The 20,607-nt window shown below is 39.0% G+C and overlaps 1 protein-coding gene across 5 annotated transcripts in view; it reads right to left on the bottom strand.

Annotated features, from left to right (window-relative positions):
• The window catches only part of Ldlrad4 (low density lipoprotein receptor class A domain containing 4), a 402,230-nt gene that overhangs the window by 260,559 nt on the left and 121,064 nt on the right, over window positions 1-20,607 (bottom strand). The window contains exon 1 of one of the 5 annotated variants that reach the window (XM_074070392.1): window positions 1,877-1,916. The exons of the other annotated variants lie outside the window; for them this stretch is intronic. The gene's annotated coding sequence lies outside the window, so the exon portion shown is untranslated. Of the gene's footprint in view, window positions 1-1,876; window positions 1,917-20,607 lie in introns of those variants that run through there. 5 annotated transcript variants of the gene reach the window in all.

Genomic DNA, 20,607 nt, shown 5'->3' with positions numbered 1-20,607 from the left:
CATTTTCCCATTTTCATACATGAGTACATAAGATTTCCACTACATTCAACCTCCTACACCCTTTCTTTTTATCCTCCTCCTTCCCACTGGTACCCATCCTCCAGATAGGACCTGCTTTGCCTTCCTGTTCTCTGTTTTTGTTTAAAAAATGACATTTTTGTTTAAGATAGCTATACAGGGAGTTTTATTATGACATTTCCATGTATATATGTATTATAACTCGAATTGGTTCATCCCCTCTATTTTTCTCCTTTCTATCTCAGCCCCCTTCTTATGGTGATTTCAACAGATTTAAAAAGTCTATATTCATTCTTGTGTAGGAAGTACATCAACCATATTCACCTTCTTAACTACTTTCTTTTCCCCTCTCTCTCTCATATGTGACCTGCCCTTAGTGTGATCTGCTTTTCATAATATTATTTGTATTTGTATTGGGTCTATATTTCACATGAGAGAAAACATGCAACCTCTGGCTTTTAGAACATGGCTAACTTCACACAAGATGATGTTTTCCATTTTGTAAATACCACAATGTACCCCTACCCAGCACAACAATAAAAAAAAAGTAAAATAAAAAAAAAGATAATGTTCTCCACTTCCATCTGTTTACCTGCAAACAACAAAATTTCATTCTTCTTTATGACTGAATAAAATTCCATTGTATATAAATACCACATTTTCTTAATCCATTAATCAATAGTGGAGCATCTTGGTTGTTTCCATAGCTTAGCTATTGTAAGTAATGCTAAGGCAAAAGTGTATTTAAAAAAACCAGCAGAAGGCCTGATGTCACAGAGAATGATTGACTCTTGGCCCATTTCAAGCTGTTTCTCTCAGCTACATGGCAGAACAGGAAATGGAAAGGGTATAATCTTTTGAAGTGTTGTAGATACAAATAATACAACTTATGGGGGTGATGGGAATATTAAAATATGGAGACTTTATGTTAAATACTGGACACAGAGACAGTAGGCACTCAATAATATTATTGCACTGAGCACAGTATAACAGAAATCATTAAGAACATCAACATAGTTAACTCAAATAAATAAAGATACAGTGAAAGTGAATTGTAAAGTAAGCTATCACATGGGGCTTACTGATCAACAAGAAAATTTAAGCAGCCTAGATTCCACATGCATTCTTTGCCTTTTCTCCTCTGTGTCCACCCAGCATAAGAGTAGAGACCACAAGCCATATTTCTGTACCCAGGATTATAAGATCCTACAGGAAAAAATTTCTTTAAACTTTGGAGAGTAACCCATTCCTGGACTGTGAAATTAATGTTGTGAATCATAACCAAACACCTCATAAATCTTCTGCACAATGATGTACACCACCATGTGTGCACTGGGTCACAAAGTAACAGTTATTTCTTACTGTGAATTCTGGTCAGGATATAAAATCCATTTATTACTGAGAAATACTATGCTCTCATCAACATAGCTCTCTGTGTAAAGGGCTACTTGTAATCAAAAATTTAATCAGAGCATTAACTTACTGCTAAGAATATACATGCATTAACTATTCCACACTAATGGAAACATAGCCTAGTAACAAGAGCTCAAAAACTCTCCAGAGCACCCATAGTTCCAGGCCATGGGCCCTGTTCCTGTGTGGGAGGCATGGCCAAAGAGCAAAATCGGGCTGAATTATTTTCCAATTGCCTCTGATTTGAAGACAAAGCAGAAGACACAGGAGCAGGCAGTTTGAAGGCCACTAGAAGGCCACTCAGTATTGACAAGAAGTCTGTCCTCAGAAGAAAAGATACTCCTCAAGTGGTAAAACACCTGCTTTGCAAGCATGAAGTCCTGAGTTCAAACCCTAGTCTCACAAAAAAAAAAAAAAGAGACACAGAGGAAACACAAATACATACTGCTGAGTGAAAACACCAATCTGAAAAGGCCACAGTGAGTGTGACTCCAACCATCTGATATTCTGGAAAAGAAAAAACTGTTAGTCGTTACCAAGGATTAGGTGGAAGGGAGAGATGGACAGGCAGAACACGGGAGTTTCAGGACAGTGAAACCACTCCATATCATACTATAATGACGAACACATGTTGTTATTCATTTGTCAAGATCCATAGAATGTATGGCACCAAGAACAGACCCTATCAATAGAGGCAAGGCATCTTCAGAGCCTCTCAACTTGCCTGTGCCCCTGCCTGCCATTAACTGTAAGACCCCATTCCTGACCTGTCACACCTGGTTTCCTGCCACGTCTAAGTAACCTCTCTGCCTCTCATGAAGTGTGGGTTAAGAACAAGGGTTTCACTCTGCCCAAGAAGGGGAGAAAGGTGTCCTTTCCCCATCTGGTTCTGCTTCTCTGGTAACCAGCTCCTGCTGCCCACCTCAGACCCTCCCACAGAACTCCAAACTATTATCCTATAAGACCCTAGGTCATTTTTTCACTCTGATGGGCATGTCAAATAATACCTCAAGGTAATAACTGATACATGTATGTACACATTTCTTTACACATTTACTATGAGGTTGGTCTTTTCCCAAAGTTAAGTAATTTTACCTTTACGGGTAGGTAAAACCAGAATCAAAGAGGCTTTAACTATGGTTGCAAGGTTAGCTGATGACGAAATACAATTTAGAGTAATTCTGCTGACCTGAAAGCCAGAATCTTTGTGCTGCATCATTTAGCATCACCCGAGAGGCTAGGCCAGAGCTGCCGCACCCTCATGATCTGCCCTTCCCTGCCTGGGGGAGAAAGCCACACGAGCATGTCTATACACATGTGCAGTTAGACCCAGCACTGACAATAACAATGAACAGGGAATACAACCACAAGCCAGTTTGTCTCCTACCCTTCCCAATAAAAGAGTTCAGAAAGGGTGAGATGTAAATAAGAAAAATAATAATATGTGTAAAAATAAAATATTTTTAACACATATAATAATATGTGTAAATAATATGTGTAAAAATAAAATATTTTTAACACATATCAGAGCACTGCTAAGTGAAAACTTCAGGTTAAAAGGGGGTAAGAAAAGATGCTGTCTGAATGGTTACAAGTGAGTATATCGTTGAGTTTGTGGAGGCCTGGGCTTGTACTACCCTCACCCAAATTAATCTGACTTCTCTAGTCTCGTGTCCTCAAGTAAGGAGACAGATGGGTCTGAAGCTTAAGTAAATACAATGAAAAAACCCAGGGGCGGTGTAACCTATGCACAATTAGAACAGGTCCTTGACTACAAGCACCTTCCATAGTTTAAGGTGTTTCTGAACAACCTGGTCTCAAAGCTCACAAGCAGTGCCCAGAGAAATAATGCAAGTGAAATAAATGCTGTTTAGTGTCATGACAGCACTTGAAAAAATACCTGGCACATATCAGACTCCCATCCAACTGAACAGATGAACAGACAGACAGATGGATAAAACAAGAGCAGCTTTAGGTGGAAGAACTGCTTAGTGTCTACTTAGTTTAAACATAATTTATAAAATTAAGTTTTGGTATAAGCAAGGCTATAAGTAACTGCAGCTCTTTAAACAGAACGTAGCCACACTGAGATGAGCCAGAGGGCAGCACACACTTCCCATGGGCCAAAGCCATATGGCTCCTCATCCATTCTCTTCATCCTGCTGCAGCACCTGGCTTCTGGGCCCTCACCCTCTACATGTCTCCTTGGGGCATGTCTGTTCTTCCTCAGTTTTGTTCCTCCTCCTTCTTGGCTCCCCCTCAGCAATGGTGTCTCTCAAGTCCCACAGTGAGGCCTTTCATCACCTTCCTCCACTTACCTGAGTCCCAAATCCTCATCTTTTAGCCACCGTCTAGGCAGTCTGATGTATATTTCTCCCAATTTTAAGACACCACACAGATTCTTTCTCTGAACTCTGTTCCTCCTCTTTTGACTCCCTCTGTCTCACACAGAAGGTGTGGGCACCCCAGGCTCTGCATGTTCTTTACCTGCACTATCAGCTACCCAAGTCTTCCTCAAACCCTTCAGTCCATTCTCTTTGTGATGCCTGTCTAAACACACCTCTGTCCAGGGCACTTCTAGATGGACGCTGCATGTAGTTCCCCAGCTACTGTGGTGTAAGGGGTAATTTCTGAGTGTGAACACCAGGACTCTTTACAGTCTGGCTTTGAGTTACCACTCCATCTTGTCAGTCTGCCCTCTACTCAGGTCCCTACAATCAGCTGTCTCCCAAGCCCACCAGGATACTTCCCGCCCCATGGAATGATCTATATGGGCCTATCCCTGAGACCTCCTTTCACTCTGTTCCTGCCAGCCAGTCCATATGCATTCTGCAAAGCATGCCCTCCTCTGCTGCACCCACCACATGGGACGAGCTGTCCATACCACTTGACACAGTTAACTCACTGCTACCAACCACTGGTCTCCCCCATCACAATGATTCTCAGCCTCTCCCTGGATAAAAATCCTCCAAGCAATTTATTTAAAACTAAGATCCCAAGTTTCACCTCCATAGGTAGTGAGTCAGTTGGGCTGGAGTGAACTATGATGCCTTTCTTCACACATCCATAGGACTTTTGTGTGGATAGAAATAAGAGTATATATAGCTCTAATAGGTAGAACCAGAACCATCAAGTGAAAAGTACAGAAATATAGGCTTCCACTCATTCACAAGAAATACGTCAATGTTTCTTTGGCTCTTTAATAAATAAAAATCATGCAATCTGAAATGGACTGCCTCATGAGGCAGTAGCCGCCTAGTTGAATAGCCACATGCAGAGGTACTGAAAGGAATTCAGCCATCACACAGAACTACAGCAGATCTACCTCTGGACAATTTTACAAAAATAGCTACTGTGTATGGGCCGCACTCAAGCCCTATTACCAACAGTGACTCAGGGACACACCCTATAAAACAAATGGTTCTCCCTGATACCAACTGTCTTTCTCTTTTCTTTTTGGAGGCACTAGGGTTTGAACTCAGGGCCTCACACTTGCTAGAAAGGCGCTCTTACCACTTGAGCCACTCCACAGGCCCTCTCTCTGATACCAACTGTAGTAATCAGTCATGGTCCAGATTTCTACAGTAGCCATTTAGAGACAGAAGGTCAGAAACTAAGGCCAATACTCATCAATTTTGCCTTAAAAATGGAACTTAAATCCCATATACTCTTGCTACAAGAAGCAAGAGTCTGTGAAGTTTGTTTTTTGGGTGTTTTTTTTTTTTTTGCATGATCAGAACACAAACAGAATTCAGATAGTAAAGAATAAACAAAACATTTTTTTCTGCTGAAATTTTCAACAGCAAACAAATATATTTCAAATCCTGAGTCTAAGAGCTTATATATTATCTTGGTCAATTTGGGGTAAAGAAATCTTGATCTTCAAAAGATCAAATACTTAATTTTAGCTGGCTGTCCAAGACTGATTTTCCTACAGAAGAACATGTGAACCATCACACGAGGAAGACGCAGCGCTCTGGATCAGTCTCTCCTGTTCAGAGGTTACCAGGGTCTTTTCCAGAACATTCACTGACTGTGGGACAGACACAGTTTATTGTCAGTTCATTACTTACAAAAGTAAAAATTTAGTCTGAATTTCAAATAATGTGTATCTTATGATCAAAAAATAATTATAAAACCCAGGTAGGAAATCCTTGAGACTTTGAGACAGGTACCCCTTTGGATGAAGTGACATCAGTCTAATGGGCTTTAACAGGAAGTACATTTCAATATCAAAACACTTTAGTCTTATGACACTTTCCCATGTAGGAACATGAGCTGCACACCATCAGAAAATGAGACTGTCAATGGAGGGAACTCATATGCACAGACTATCTTCTGAGTAATTTTGTCAAAAAGTGAACATGAAAGGTGGAAAAAGGTTCTTCAAAATGAATTTTACCACTCTACATGGAGAATGGCACATATAGTGACAGTTATTTTCATAACAAGTTAATTTTGTGCTACAATTCCTATCTTACTATCTTGTTTCCCACCATTAAAACCTTCTTTATCAGGGGAAGGGTCCCTTCATGAAGACATGTAAGGGAAACCATTTTCCAAGTACCTACAAGAAAGCAGCACCCAGACTTAGTTAAGAAAGTTCTCTATTTCATCTGGCAGAACCAATGTACAGGTATAAAGCAAAAGACTGGTGCTGAAAGCATGGAGGGACCACTGTGCAAGTGAGCTTTCCAAGGACAGACACCTACTTCTCAACAGGGTAAAGAATAGAGAAAGTCACACTAAGGACCAACTCCTATCAGCGGCAATCTTTCTCTTCCTATCTGTTCTGCACCAGTGTGGGGTATCTGCATCACACCATGAACAGCTTTTCTCGTTACTTGTACTGTACAGCTTAGCAGCATTCCACATACTGTATTCATTACTGATTGCTTTCAGCATGAACCTTGCCTCCCCTCTAGACTGTGAGTTGCTTATATGCAAGGACAACATCCTGCACTCCACTCCCTCATAGCATTTAGCATTCACACACATTAATTGGTACTTGTGTTAATCAACTTCCCATGACTGTAACAAAATGTCTGAGATAATCAACTTAAAAAGAGAGCATGTTTATTATGGGTCATGATCTCTTTCAGTCCATTAACTTACTGGAACTACTGCTTTGGGCCTGTGGTAAGGGCCCAAAGCAATAGTGGTAAGCAAATGTGGTAAGGGCCTCCCATAACGGGAGGGAACACATGGAGCAAGCTTCTCACCTCATGGCAGCCAGGAAACAGAGAGGAATAGACTGGCTTCTCCCAGTGACCTGAAACCTCTGGCTTCACCCAGAGCCCCACCTCCTAAAGAATCCACCTCCTCTAAATAGTACCATGCTGAGGACCAAGCCTTAAACACACAGGCCTTCGGAGGACATCCCAAATCCAAAGTATAGCAACCCACCCCAAATACAACAGTACTAGTGTTCTATTAAATACTTAGTTTAACACTTCCTGCCTGCTGAGTTGATGGCCCTTTTGTTCCTTCCTTCCTTCCTTCCTTCCTATCCTCCATGAGGAGTTACTGAAAGACTCCTACCATATAATACTACGCAAAGCATCACTGTCTTTACATATGCAGGAACTAGAGAATAAAGTACCTCCACTGAAGATTTTTAAATTTACTTGCTACTTGTATGACATGTGCCCCTGCACAAAAAAAAAAAAAAAAAAAATCAAATACCTGTCTTTAAAGAACATTCTTTTCACTATGGAGAATGGTAAACACAGATTAATTAATACTTGTAATCCCCACTGTTGAAGTTAAGCAACATTAATATGTTTCCTTCAGATCAGATGATTATGTATACATATTTTACAAAAACGATTATGTAACAGATCCTATTATATATAATGTTTTAATTTAATATATATTAAACACATTCTATGCTAATTATTGTCACGTTACTTACTGTTTGGGAGAAGAAAATTTATATAATCAGTTTACTTATAACCAGCCTTTTAATGTTCAGAGTAAAATTCATGTTCACTAATTTAAGGCCTTCTGGCAACAAGATCAGGTCTAGTAGAGGTGGCAGCAAAGAACACGCACAGTAGCTGAGATTATTTAGATTTAAATACTAATAGCTATCAAAAAGAGTCACATTGTCAAGTTGAACTACAATTCCACCTAAAGGAGTGCTCTAGTGCAGTTAGTCTAGAGATTATATTGTTTCACACTTTTAAACGTGAGACTAATTTGGGGACAGACAAGTCATATTTTTAAGAAATAAAATACATGAGATTGATTATAATTTTAAAGACTTAAGGTACCTATGAAACCACAACTGATATTTTTATTACAGTACTACTCCTGACACTACATATTCTGCCGTGGAAATGAGAACTAACATTACCATTGTCACTTGTCTAAACAGTTCCTGAAAAACAAGGTCATAAAATAACACTAATCCAAAGACAGTATGATAGTTAAAAAAGCGAAACTGTCCTCAGAGCTGACTCCTAGACTCCTCTGACATGATACATAACAGGCTTTGCTCTCTTTAGACAAAGCTCTTTTAGGAACTGGAATAATTAAAACATACACCTGAGAAATCTGCATTTTAATTTCCACTCTCATTTTCCTATGGTGCAGTCCTAAAGATTTTCACTAAGAAAAACAACTTGCAGCCCACCCACCATCCCACCTTCCTGTGTTCTCCATTCTTACTACTGTCAAGCCGTTATTGCTAGTTGGCATTTTATGATTAGCCTGATAACTACAGCACACAGAGCTGGTTAGAAATATGATTAGTTTTTCCTGAAAGATGAGTCAGGCTCTCTATTTCAAGAAAATAAAAACATAGTTGTTTTCCAATTAAGCATAAAAGTATTCAACAAGCTCATAATCTGTGATCCCCTCCTTCTCGTGTCATTTTCATAATCTGAGTCAGAAGAACCCTCCTGCCCACCACAGATGAACACCAACGCTCATTCTGGGATAATCTGCGGTGCTTATCACCTTTGCATCCCAGTCTCATTTCTGTTAAATTGGCCTCCACATCTCAGGCCTATCAAGCTGTTCCCTCTACTTTTACCTTTAAACATTCTACTTCTTTATAGAATTTGTTTCAAAAATATATTTATATTTTTATTACAGTCCAGCTAGAAACATCTGGATGCATACCTGAAGCAAGGAGGCTGCGATCCAAAGGCTACGGGGGCTGTACCTGCCAGCACAGAGACTTCAATTTGAGACAGCTGGGGCAGCCAGCGCTAGGATTCCTCAACAGCTGTTCCAAATCACACCTTGATCACCGATTCATGAATTCTCTTTAGCTACAGACTATTTCAAACCTCCACATGAGGCCTATTTGAATTGCAAAAGATTTTGAATAATAAGGTCACTAGAACACTAAACTGAGACAACTTTATGGAAGTATAATTCTGAGTTCCATACTGAAAACATGGGAGATGTTTTCCCACGGGAAAAACATGTTCCCGTGCAAGCTATGAGACAATCAGACTAAAACGGCAGTCCCACAGTCCACAAGAAAAGCACTGTACTCAACTACCTTTAAAAGAAATGTCAGTGTAAAGACACAGGAACCACAACACATTCAAAACATGGCCTCTCTTTTCTTACCAATCCCTCTGCTCACATTCTATTCCAAACACAGGTCTTTACCCAGAGACCTCAGTGGGTAATAATTACAAGTTTATGCCCCCATTAAATCACCCTACAGTCAAGACTTGCCACCTACATCACAGCCTGTTGCTGACAGAAATCAGAGCAGGCATGCCTTACTCTGCTGCATGCTCTAACTTGCTGGGGGCCAGACCCCACCAAGGATGGCACAGTGTGCAGCTGACATCATGCTGGGAGAGAGAGGCCCTTACTGGGAAACACACAACTCATTATTTCTCACCCTTCAAACTGTTGTCAACAGTCCCTTATCAGCTCTGAGACCATAGTCTTACCATCAGTGAGAATACCCAGCAAGGGTGAGGGCAGTAATGACGTCACACAGACCTCCCACAAAACACCACTGAAGCTGATGAACAAACCCACATGCAGAGGCCCAGCAAGGCCACAGAGTAAGTTTTCAGCAGATGGCTCAGGGCCATGCTGAAACTGGCTATCACAATTGGGAGGGGCTGCGCTCAGAACCAAATTACTCCAGCAACGCACCCAGTGAGGTGCAGCAAAAAGTACTCCAAGTTCTATAAAGAAAGACTGTACACTTGTCTGCAAACTCAAGATCTCTCCTGTACTAGAAATCATCACCAAAAAAGTTGGTGTACTGCATATATTAAAATGCCTTTTAAAAACAGGAACTTGCACTCTGAAGCATATTTAGAGCAAACAACATAAGGGAAACCTCATGGCCACACCAAAGGTCTTCCTGATGAGCAATGGGCTCCTTTAGTGGTATTGTTTTGATGCTCAGAACATTAAACACGTGCTACTTATGCCAATCACTCCCTCTATAAGCTGATACTAACAGTGGACCTTCAACACTCCGAAACTTAGTGAAAATCTTAAAGGCAAAAGTTGGCAGTTTTTATGCTCAGTTCCTACCCATCTGCTTCCTCCTCTGAGGAAAAAAGGGGAAATCAATAAAGACAAAATGAGAAAAAAGGCAGAGTAGAAAAATACCAGAAATTCTCTATGGGGCCAGGACTGGGCACCTGCATATCACCTCTTACTTGCACAGTGAAAAAGCAGCACCAACCAGTCTGCCTTCAATCAGTACCCACTCTGGTAGAGGGCCTGTGTAAGAAGATGTACAATTTTCCTGCATCTCACTAGCCTTTTCTAGTTTTTTCACAAACTATGCTGGAGATTTTCTTTTAAATCAAATTATCTTTGCAAATAAATTTAAATGACATTTGAAGGCAAAAATTGGAAAATCTACATATTTACTTATGTCCTTTTCATGACTGTTCATGGTTATTATGTATGACCTGGAATTTTTACAACTTAAAATTGAGGGTTCGTTAGTCATTCTAACCTTTTTCAGTTCTGACAGCTGTAATAAAGGTACAAGGCAAACCTGAACCAGTTGTGACTGACAAGTAACTATTCTCACTAGGTGCAGTGTATTATTGTGTATCTCCTCACTTGTATTTATCTTGTTATAGCCACAATTAGAGTGCAATCTCCCAGAGGGCACACAGCACATTTTTCTGAGCAGACACACTCTATAAGATTTTATTCATGGTCTGACCCTAAAATAAACCTGTTTCTAAAGTAGCTTGGAGATATGATGCTTTTCCCCACAGGTAACAAGAGAAATGACTCACAGAAAAGCTGAAAGCCTGTGTCCTAGGTAAGGGGAGACAGACTGGGATCTTAGGTCACCAAGCCTGTGCACCACTCAAGAGAGACTGTCCTCCAAAACTTGCTACAGTTTGAAGTTTTACATCTTTCCATTTCATAGTCCACCTATAGCTCACATCCTCTGTGATCCATCAAAAGTTAAAAATATTTCAGTCATATTATTTCAAAAGCCAAAGACAGAAATACATCTAATCAATTCCCAGCTATGCCTTGGCCATGTGCCTGTGGGCTGGAAGGAAATCTCTAAAAACATATAAGCCAAGACTAGTGTTTAGGGGAGGGGGGACAGCTGAGAATAATAGGTACTCTCTGCAATCACAGAAGATGGCCTGTATCAAGACGTGCTTATATAGCTGTCATTAGAAAGTTAGGGGCAATAATTCTGCTCAAGTACTAACATTCGTATCATTCCTCATCTAATAAAACTCCCTAAAACATGTGTGTTCACAGTCATGTTTATCTGTCATAAAAAATTCAAGCCCTTCCACATTATCATCACATGACAAATGGAACAGCAGAGTATGAAAGTTAGCAGTTAATGATACAGCTCTGCTTTCAAGCTGGTTTAAATAACTGTAAAGACAGGGAAGCTCATTACCTTACACCAATCCATCTCCTTCTTGGACAATTTCAACTTTGAGAAACTACCTTCTCCTAAAGGCATGGAATTTTACCTCCCTGTACTTTACACCCACAGGCCCTAAACTGATCAAACAATGTCAAAGGCCAGTTCTTTCTCCATGGAATAGCCACTCCATTTACTTAAAGGTCTTTGTCTTACAACTCTGAGTCTTCCCTATCCTTGACCTCCACAATTGCTTCTTTTGTGATATGATGTCTAGATTCGTTCCTGGTCACCAGAGCTCCTGTTTCTATATTACCTCTGGTATATCATACACTACAAGCTAGAAAATGAACACAAGTATGATCTGAACAGTGTGAGGTTCAATGGAGCAACCAGAGGCACTGATGGAGACACTGGTCTTCTATGACTACAACCTGAAAAACCGATGGCAGGGTTTTGTTTGTTTTCAACTGCCTCATATTCTTAGTATACATCATAGTTTTTGTTTTCTTGTACAGAACTTCACTACTAACCCTCTGCCCATGCAGAGTGCCAGTTTGGATCTCAGATGTCCCCCAAAAGGCCATAGGTCAAAGGCTTAGTCCCTAGTCTATGACACTACTAGGAGGTGGTGGAAGCTTTAGGAGCCTACTGGGAGGTTTCAGGTCACTGGATGAGAGGGGGGGCGTGCCCTTGAAGGGAACAGTGGAATCTTGGTCCATCGTCTGCCACCCTCTTTTTTCCTCCTAGTCATGAGTTTGAGCAGCTTCCTCTGCCTCATGCTCTGATCATGATGTGCTCCCTCTCCACAGGACAACAATGGGCCAACTAACCGTGAACTGAAACTCCTAACACTGTGAGCCAAAGTAAACCTTTACTTTCAGCTGATCATCTCAAGTATTTCGTATAATGATGAACTAACTGTATCAACACAAAAGTCTTTTTTATTTTCCCATCTTGAAATTATGCAAACATGCTTCTGAACCAAAAATTTTACCCTTGTTAAATTTCACATTTGTTTCTAGCATCCCAATATCTTTCTATATTATGACTTTGTTATATTTATTGCTTCAAGTTGGAAATATAAGCCATCATTCTAAATATCAGTCACTGAAAAACTCCAAAAAGGATAGGGCAAGAATCTTTCTTCCTCTGCAATAAACTGTTTTCAGTAATTATAACTTGTGAAAGCAGTATTAATATTTTTCTTCTAATCCTGCTGTTTTTGTAAAATGGGATATATCAAGTGAATAAAATGAAATAGTCTATCACCATTCTTCATGTCCTTGAAAACTAGGACTCAGTGCAGATGGAAGGACGTAAGTGTAATCTAGAAAAGATTACATAAAAATCTAAAAATCACCAGTCTGATTAGCTATATTGACAGGAATTCACAAAAAAAAATTTTTAACTTGTGAGCAAAAGCGTTCATATTCATTCTCTCAGTCTCTCTCTCCTCTCTCTCTCTCTCTCTCTCTCTCTCCTCCCTCCCTCCCCATCTCCCACTCTCTCCCTCTCAATCAAGCCAGATACTCTTAGAGAAATGCCTGCTTCCAGGTCTGTTACAAAATATATAGAAGATGAGTCTGGAACAGCAAGGCAGCCATCAAAGTCTATTTCTAGGGTCATACCTAACAACTAAGGAAATAACTGGAGAGGCTTTCATTGGTCAAAGATGGGACAATTTGAACTTTAATAATAGTAACTGTAATGGATTGCAACCCATCAAATCAAGTACGTTAAAATCCATGAGTTCATAATTTCATTCTAAGAATGTATTAGTCATCTTTTGAGGAAGGCAGAAAAACCTGCTAACTAAAAAGAACATCAAACATTTACATGAGCATACCACTGGGTAACCAAATGGAAATGAAGGGAATTATCTCCTTATAAAAATGTTCCGGGGAATAATTTAAAATAAAATAATAGAATTACATCATGACCAGTTTATAGCCCCCAATGAATTAATACAATTAGAAAGATAACATTAAAAGAAAAATGGAAAAGCAGATGTTATATGCCTCCTGGACTTGCGAAAGATCAAATTCTGGTCAAGTTTCTGAATACAAGAAACAGAGGAGAGCAAACCATGTTGAACTATACATGAGTATGCAATTAACAAAATTCAAAGTGAAGGAAATTCTATATTGACAAGTCTGGGATCTTTAACAAATAAAGTTCAAGGAAAAGAAAGAAAGAACCTGAGTACAAAAGAAAACTTAAAAGATGTATCATAAAGATGATAAAAATTGTAAAGAAATGTCAGAAAGTCATAACTATAAAAGCCCAGATAATACTTATTTTGGAGTCAGGGATGAAGGAATCAGATGTAATGGGAAGCAGATACATGTAGGAGTTACTTGGGATGGGTGGCAAAGTTCTTTCTTGATTTGAGTGGTAGGTCCAGGAGTGTTTGACTGAGAATAAATCACTAACCTTTCTATGTTTTCTGTATCTGGGTTTTATTTTATAACAAAAAGATAAAGTTTGCAATTAGATTGAAAATATTTGAAATTTTAAGTAAAATGGGGCAATAGGCATGGTTCAAGTAGGAGAGCAGAGGCCCTGAGTCCAAATCCCAAAATTGCCAAAAGAAGACGAATACGTTTTTAAATGCCTGTTCTACATTTTTCTATGCCCTTAAACCTTCTCTATTTGACTTATAATAAAACAGATATTAAAAGTGGACAATAAGAGGTTTTTAGTTTCTTTCCCTCAGTTGAATAAGCTAAACTAATTTGAAATAATGCATTTACATTATCTGGGTCCTCCGCAAACTTAGTGTAGTGGCAGTACAGCCATCCCAAGACACTGTGAGGACCACAACTCTGCCATTGGTTGAGCAAGAGGCAACGCTCCACAAAAGTTATTCTCAATGACAAAGCCAAGCCCGGCCAGCCAGTAACCAGGGACGAATACTGAGCGTCCTCAAAGTGAGAGAAAATCCATAGAGCAATTCATGTTCCCCATGAGCGTTTGCTGAAATGAGACTCTGGCTGAGCCCACATTCTTGCTTAGCTGTTTCCTCCATTGCTCAAACCTGCTCTCCTCAATCCTTAAGCTCCTAAGAATACATCCTTAAGAACTCACTGTAATGATGGTTAGTTTGGGCAGCCTAAGACTCTTGGAAGCAAAAAGCCCATTCCAGTAACCCAAGGGATTTTGGCATAACAGAAGTGAACAGACAGCATAAGTCTCAGTGAGTCATAATAACTGGGCACTTGCCATTCAAGAAACACTAAATGCCATCAGCCTATACCATAGTATTTTACTTTATGTGAATACTTTATTGTTATGTGTCACTAACTCACTCATAAGATAGATTCCAACACTGGCTTCTAACAGCTACTCCTCAGAAAGGACAAAGAGTAGTAGGATCCTAATATTCTCTTGCTAGCAAATTACCAGGGCTCCGGCTCAACAGCATATCCAGATCAATCCAGGATCTAGATGGAAAGATGGACACTGTATCTGCATAATTTCCACATTTGTCAATTCTTCAGGTCTTCCTAAAGTTTAAGCACTGTCAGGGTGTCAAAGTCTCACTCTGAGTGTAGTAAAAGAATAGAGGAGGTCTGATGAAATGAAGAAAAAACATAACTTCAACAATGTAGTCGACAGTGGGGGAGTATCTGCATCACATGAAAGGTCCTCTACAACTTTATACCAAGTGCTCTTTAATACAGTATGACAGTGACTAATTTTCTGCCCAGTGATCCTGATCAACGTGCAAGCAGACTGGAAAGGGGGTAGATACAGCATCTCTTTCCATTCATTTTCCTTACAAGCATCCAGTCAAATCATACAGAAACCCACTGAGTATCGACCTTAGATTCTAGAGCATGACTACCTGAATGCTGGGGTTCTTTAATGTGGGGACACTAGAGGTGGCCTTAGGGCACAAAGTTCACCATAACTGCTAAAGGATGCAATGAGAGTCTACAGCATATCTAACTTACCCAACGCCAAAGGCCCCTCCACCCAATGCTGACCAAACTGCACACTGACGAAGATGACAGCAAATCTCTATAAAACAATTCTGGAATATATTGTAAAAGAAAGTTTTCTTTAGCTCCATAAGAAAATAAAAATTTCTCCACTAAAGGAAAATACTGCATGTTACTCTCACATGTGGAAACTAAACAAAGGTTGGCCTGAAAATACAATGAATCATGGGGAAGCATATAGTGACAGAGGACAATGAATGGGGAAGGGTGGATCTGATTAGCGCATGCTACATGTGAAATATTACACAAGATATGGAAATGGCACACTGAGCCACATTAATGCATACAATTAATACACAAATTCAAAATAAAAAATTATTCAAACTAGACAGTTCATAAGGAAATAAGGAATCTGAACTACACTTCAGACCAATTAATTGTGCACAGACATATGTACAGAACATTTCATACAGCCACAGAATACACATTTTCTCAAGTACATACAGAACATTCTCCAGGATAAACCATTTGTTATACCACAATACAAGTTTTCATAAATTTAAAAGGTTTAAATAATACAAAGTTATCTTTCCAATCACAGTGGAATGAAACTAGAAACTGACGCCAGAAGGAAAACTAGAAAATTCACAGTATTGTAGAAACTGAACACACATTCTAAATAATGACTTAAAAATAAGTCACAAGGGAATTAGAAAATGATTTGAAACAAGAAAATGAAAAAAAAAAATAACCCTGTCAAAACGTCTGAAATGCAACAAAAGCATTGCTAAGCGGGAAGTTCACAACTATCAACATATATTAAAAAGAAGAAAGAACCAGGTACAGTGGCTCATGCCTATAATCCCAGCTACTTGGTTTGAGGCCAACCTGGGCAAAGTTAACAAGACCCCATCTAAATCACAGTGGCACATGCCTATGATCCCAGGAACGGGGATCATGCTCTGAGACTGGCCTAGGACAAAAATGTGAGGGCCTACCTGAGAAATAACTAAACCAAAAGAGGCCAGAGGACATGGCTCAAGTGGTAGAGCACCTGCCTAGCAAGTGCAAGGCCCTGAGTTCCAATCAATGTACCACCAAAAAAAGACTAAATCATGAAGAAACAGAAAATCTGAATAGCAGTAAACAAAGTCTCCTATAAAGACAAAACCAAGCACCCGTTATCTTCACTGATGAATTCTATCAAACATTTACAGAAGAATTAATACTAATCCATCTCAAACTATGTTAAACAAACAAACAAAAAAAAACCGAAGAAGGAATGCTTCCCAACTTATTCTATTATTACCCTGATACCAAAGTCAGACAAGCACATTATAAGGAAACTACAACCTACAAACCAACATTCTTTATGAATATTTCATTTAAAAATACCTAACAAAATTCAATCATGCAACACCTAACAACAGGGATAGGTTCAAAGAAATGCACTGTGAAGGAAATGTTGTCATTGTTGAAACATCATAGAGTATGCTTACACAAACTGAAATGTATAATCTTATGGACAGTCATTATATATGTGCTCTGTTATTGACCAAACCATCATTAAGCAGCACAGAACTATATTAGAAAGCCAAATCCAGCAGCACATTAAAAGGATTATACAACACAACCAATTGAGGTTTATTTCTGCAATACAAAGAAGTTCACCAAGTGAAAAATCAATGAATACAATATACTATATTTACAGAATTAAGTGGGGAAAACATGTGATTATCTCAACTGATACAAGAAAATCCTTTGACAAAATTCAGCACTCATTAAACAAACCTTTTAAAAATAGAAGAAAATTACCTTAATATCATAAAGGTCATCTATGTAAAACCTACGTAAAATCACACTCAAAGTGTATGTACCCAGACAGGGAACAAGACAAGAAACCTCATTGTTGCCACTTCTTTAATTACTTATAGAATCCTAGACAGAGAAAACATACAAGACAAAGAAATAAAAGGCATCCAAATATGAAAGAAAGAAGTAGGGCTAAGAGTACTGGTACACGCCTGTTAGCCCAACTACTCAGGAGGCAGAGATAGGAGGATCACAGTTCAAGGCCAGCCTGGGCAAAAACACAGTAACAACCTATCTCAAAAAACAAACCAAACATGGTGGTGCATGCCTATAATTCCAGCTATTTCAGAGGTAGAGGCAGAGAGATCACTCCAAGCCAGCTTGGGCAAAAGCACAAGACCCTATTAAAAAAACAATCTAAAGCAAAAGGAGCTGGAGCGCTTGCCTTGGAAGTACAAGGCCCTGAGTCCAAACCCCAGTACTGACCCCTTCAAAAAAGAAGTAGAACTATTTCTGTTCACAGATGACATGATTTTGTATGTAGGGTAAAAAGCCCTAAAGATTACATATACACACAAACCTGTTAGAACTAATTCAACAAATTCACGAAGTTGCAGGATATAAAATCGACATGTAAATATCAATTGTATTATTATACAAGAACAATAAGCAGTCCTAAAAAGAAATTTAAAAAATAATACCATTTACAATAACATCAGAAAGAATAAAATACTTAGGAATAAATTCAACTAAGGAGGTGAAAAACTTGCACACTGTGGAATATTATTTATCCATAAAAATAAATTGTGTCATTTGCAACAATATGAATGGAACCGAAGATCACTGTATTACATAAAGCCAGAAAGAGAAAGAAAAGTTCTGCATGTGAATCTACAAAGTTTATTCACGTGAATCTAAAAAGCTGGTCTCATGGAAGATGAGAATAGCGCTCTCTTTAGAAACTGATTCAAAATAGATCTGATGGAGGAGGTGTACCCCCAGCACAACAATAATAATAATAAAATTAAATGAAAAAATAGATCAAAGACCTTGGGTTAAGACCTGAAACTCTGAAACTGCTATAGGAAAACACCTTACAATACAGGCATAGGCAACAACTTTCATAATACGACTCCAGTAGCTCAGGAAATAAGAGGAAGAACCGACAAATGAGATTGCATGAAACTTAAAAGTTTCTACACATCAAAGGAAAAACACCAGAGTGAAGAGACAGCCCATAGAATGGGGAAAAAAATCTTTGCTGGCTATTCATATGCAGGAAATTGGTATGCAGAATATATAAAGAACTCAAAGCTAGGTCTGGTAACACACTCCTCTAATCCCAATTATTCAACTATGCCATAGGCGGAGGCAGGAGGATCAAGAGTTTGAGGCTAGCTCAGGCAAAGTAACAGGATTATTATTTCTCAAAAATAAAATACAAACAGAAAAGCAAGAGGGTATAGCCCAAGTGGTAGAGTGCCTGTCTAGCATGTGTGAGGCCCTGGTTCAAGCCTCAGTACCACAAAAAAAAAAAAAAAAACCCTCAAGAAAATTAAACATCAAAAAAAAAAATGCAATCAATAGACAGGCAAATGAACTGAACAGAACTGAACAGTTGGACATATCTCAAAACATAAAGAATAGCCAATAAATACATCAAAAATTGTTCACTATCCTTAGCCATCAGGGAAATGCAAATCAAAGCTACAGTGAAATTCCATCTCACCCCAGTCATCAAAGAAATAAACAAAAATGCCAACAAGCATGTGGGGAGAAGGAACCTTATACACTGTTGATAGGAATGTAAATTAGCACAGCCACTATGGAAATCAGTGTGGAGGTTCCTCAGAAACTAAAAATAAAACTGCCATATGATCCAGCAACACCACTCCTGGGCATATAACTGAAGGAGTGTAAGTCAGCATACAATAGAGACACTTACAGCACTATTTACAATAGCCAAGCTATGGAATCAGCCTAGGTGGCCAAAAACCAGTGAATGGATAAAGAAAATGTACATACAATGCAGTAGCATTCAGCTACAAAGAAGAATGAAATTATGTCATCTGTAGGAAAATGGATGAAACTGGAGATTATTGCATTAAGCAAAATAAGCCAAACTCAGAAAAAAAATATTGTATGTTTTCTCTCAGAATCTAGAATTCAGAGTTTAAAAATAAGACATGAAAGTAAAAGGGGAAACTATTTGGAAAAGAAGGGAACAAAGTGAGAAGAGGGGGAGGTTAAAGAAGGATAATGGGAGGGTGAACATGAGCAAAGTGTTTCATATACATGTATAAAATGTCATAATAAAACCTATTACTTTGTACAAGTAACATATGGTGATAAAAAAGGAAGAAAGAAAAGAAAAAGTGATAATGTCGGATTGAGTGAGGCAGTTCATGCCTATAACCCCAGTCACTAGGGAGGCAGAGATCAGGACAGCAGTTCTAGGCCAGCTCGTACAAAAAGTTAGCAAGACCCCATCTCAATCAACAAGTCAAACGTGGTGGTACACTATAATCCCAGCTACAGAGGAGACCTAGGTAGAAGGATTATCGGCTGTTTTAGGCATGCCCTGGGCAAAAAATGCAAAACCCTATTCAAAAACATTGGATACTGAATATTGTTCAGCTTACTTATAAAGGAAATTCTGATTCATGCTACTATGTAGATGAACCTTAAAGACATTGTGCTAATTAAAATATGCCAGTCATGAAAGGACAAAAAAATCTATAATCCCACTTACGAGTTACCTACAGTAGTCAAACCTAGAAACAGCAGAAAGATGGCGGCCAGGGTTTGGGGAGAGGAAGAAACCAGGACTTATCACTGAATGGGCAGACCGTCAGTGTGCAAAGAAGGAACCTTTCTGCAGATGGAGGTGGTGACAATGCAAAAGAATGTCTCGGAGCTATAAGCTTAAAACTGCTCAAACTCTAATTGTTACCGTATGTATATTTTACCACACTAAGAAAAACCATTAACAATGATTGCCTGGAGCTGGGAGTACAGCTCAGTGGCAGGGCACTTGCCTGGGTTCAATTCCCAGCACTGCAGGGCGGTGGGGAGACTGTCTCCTAGGATGTAAGACTGAGTGGTTTTTGTTTTCTTTTGCAAACTACTACCTTTTTTCAAAATGTTCTTCAATAATAAGAGAAAAACATGTCTCCCACTAATCTACCCACTTAAAAACAAACAAGCAACAACAACAACAAAAAACCACAGAGTCAGAATTTGGGAGCAGGATTCCTATGTTCCTCCAACGATCTTAAGTGTTAGTAATTATGTCTTATTTTTTACATATAGAAGAACAAACACGAATAATTCTTGAAAACTAAACTGTGTTCTTTCCAGAAATGCAAAGATGGGGAACATGGCACAGTTCAATTCAGAACTTATATTTCCAGAGTAAACATATGTGTGATAGTAACCTTTATGCTCTCAGAAGCAATCACAAACAAATCCACAAATCCGCTGCAAAGGGCACAGCAACGTTCAAGACAAGGGTCCCTCTGTCAGACTCAAGAGCAGCAATGACTGTTTTTACAGCTCTCTGTTTCA

Source organism: Castor canadensis, chromosome 4 (genome assembly GCF_047511655.1).
Source record: "Castor canadensis chromosome 4, mCasCan1.hap1v2, whole genome shotgun sequence".
Lineage (NCBI taxonomy): Eukaryota > Metazoa > Chordata > Mammalia > Rodentia > Castoridae > Castor > Castor canadensis.
This window is presented reverse-complemented; position numbering and strand designations above follow the sequence as displayed.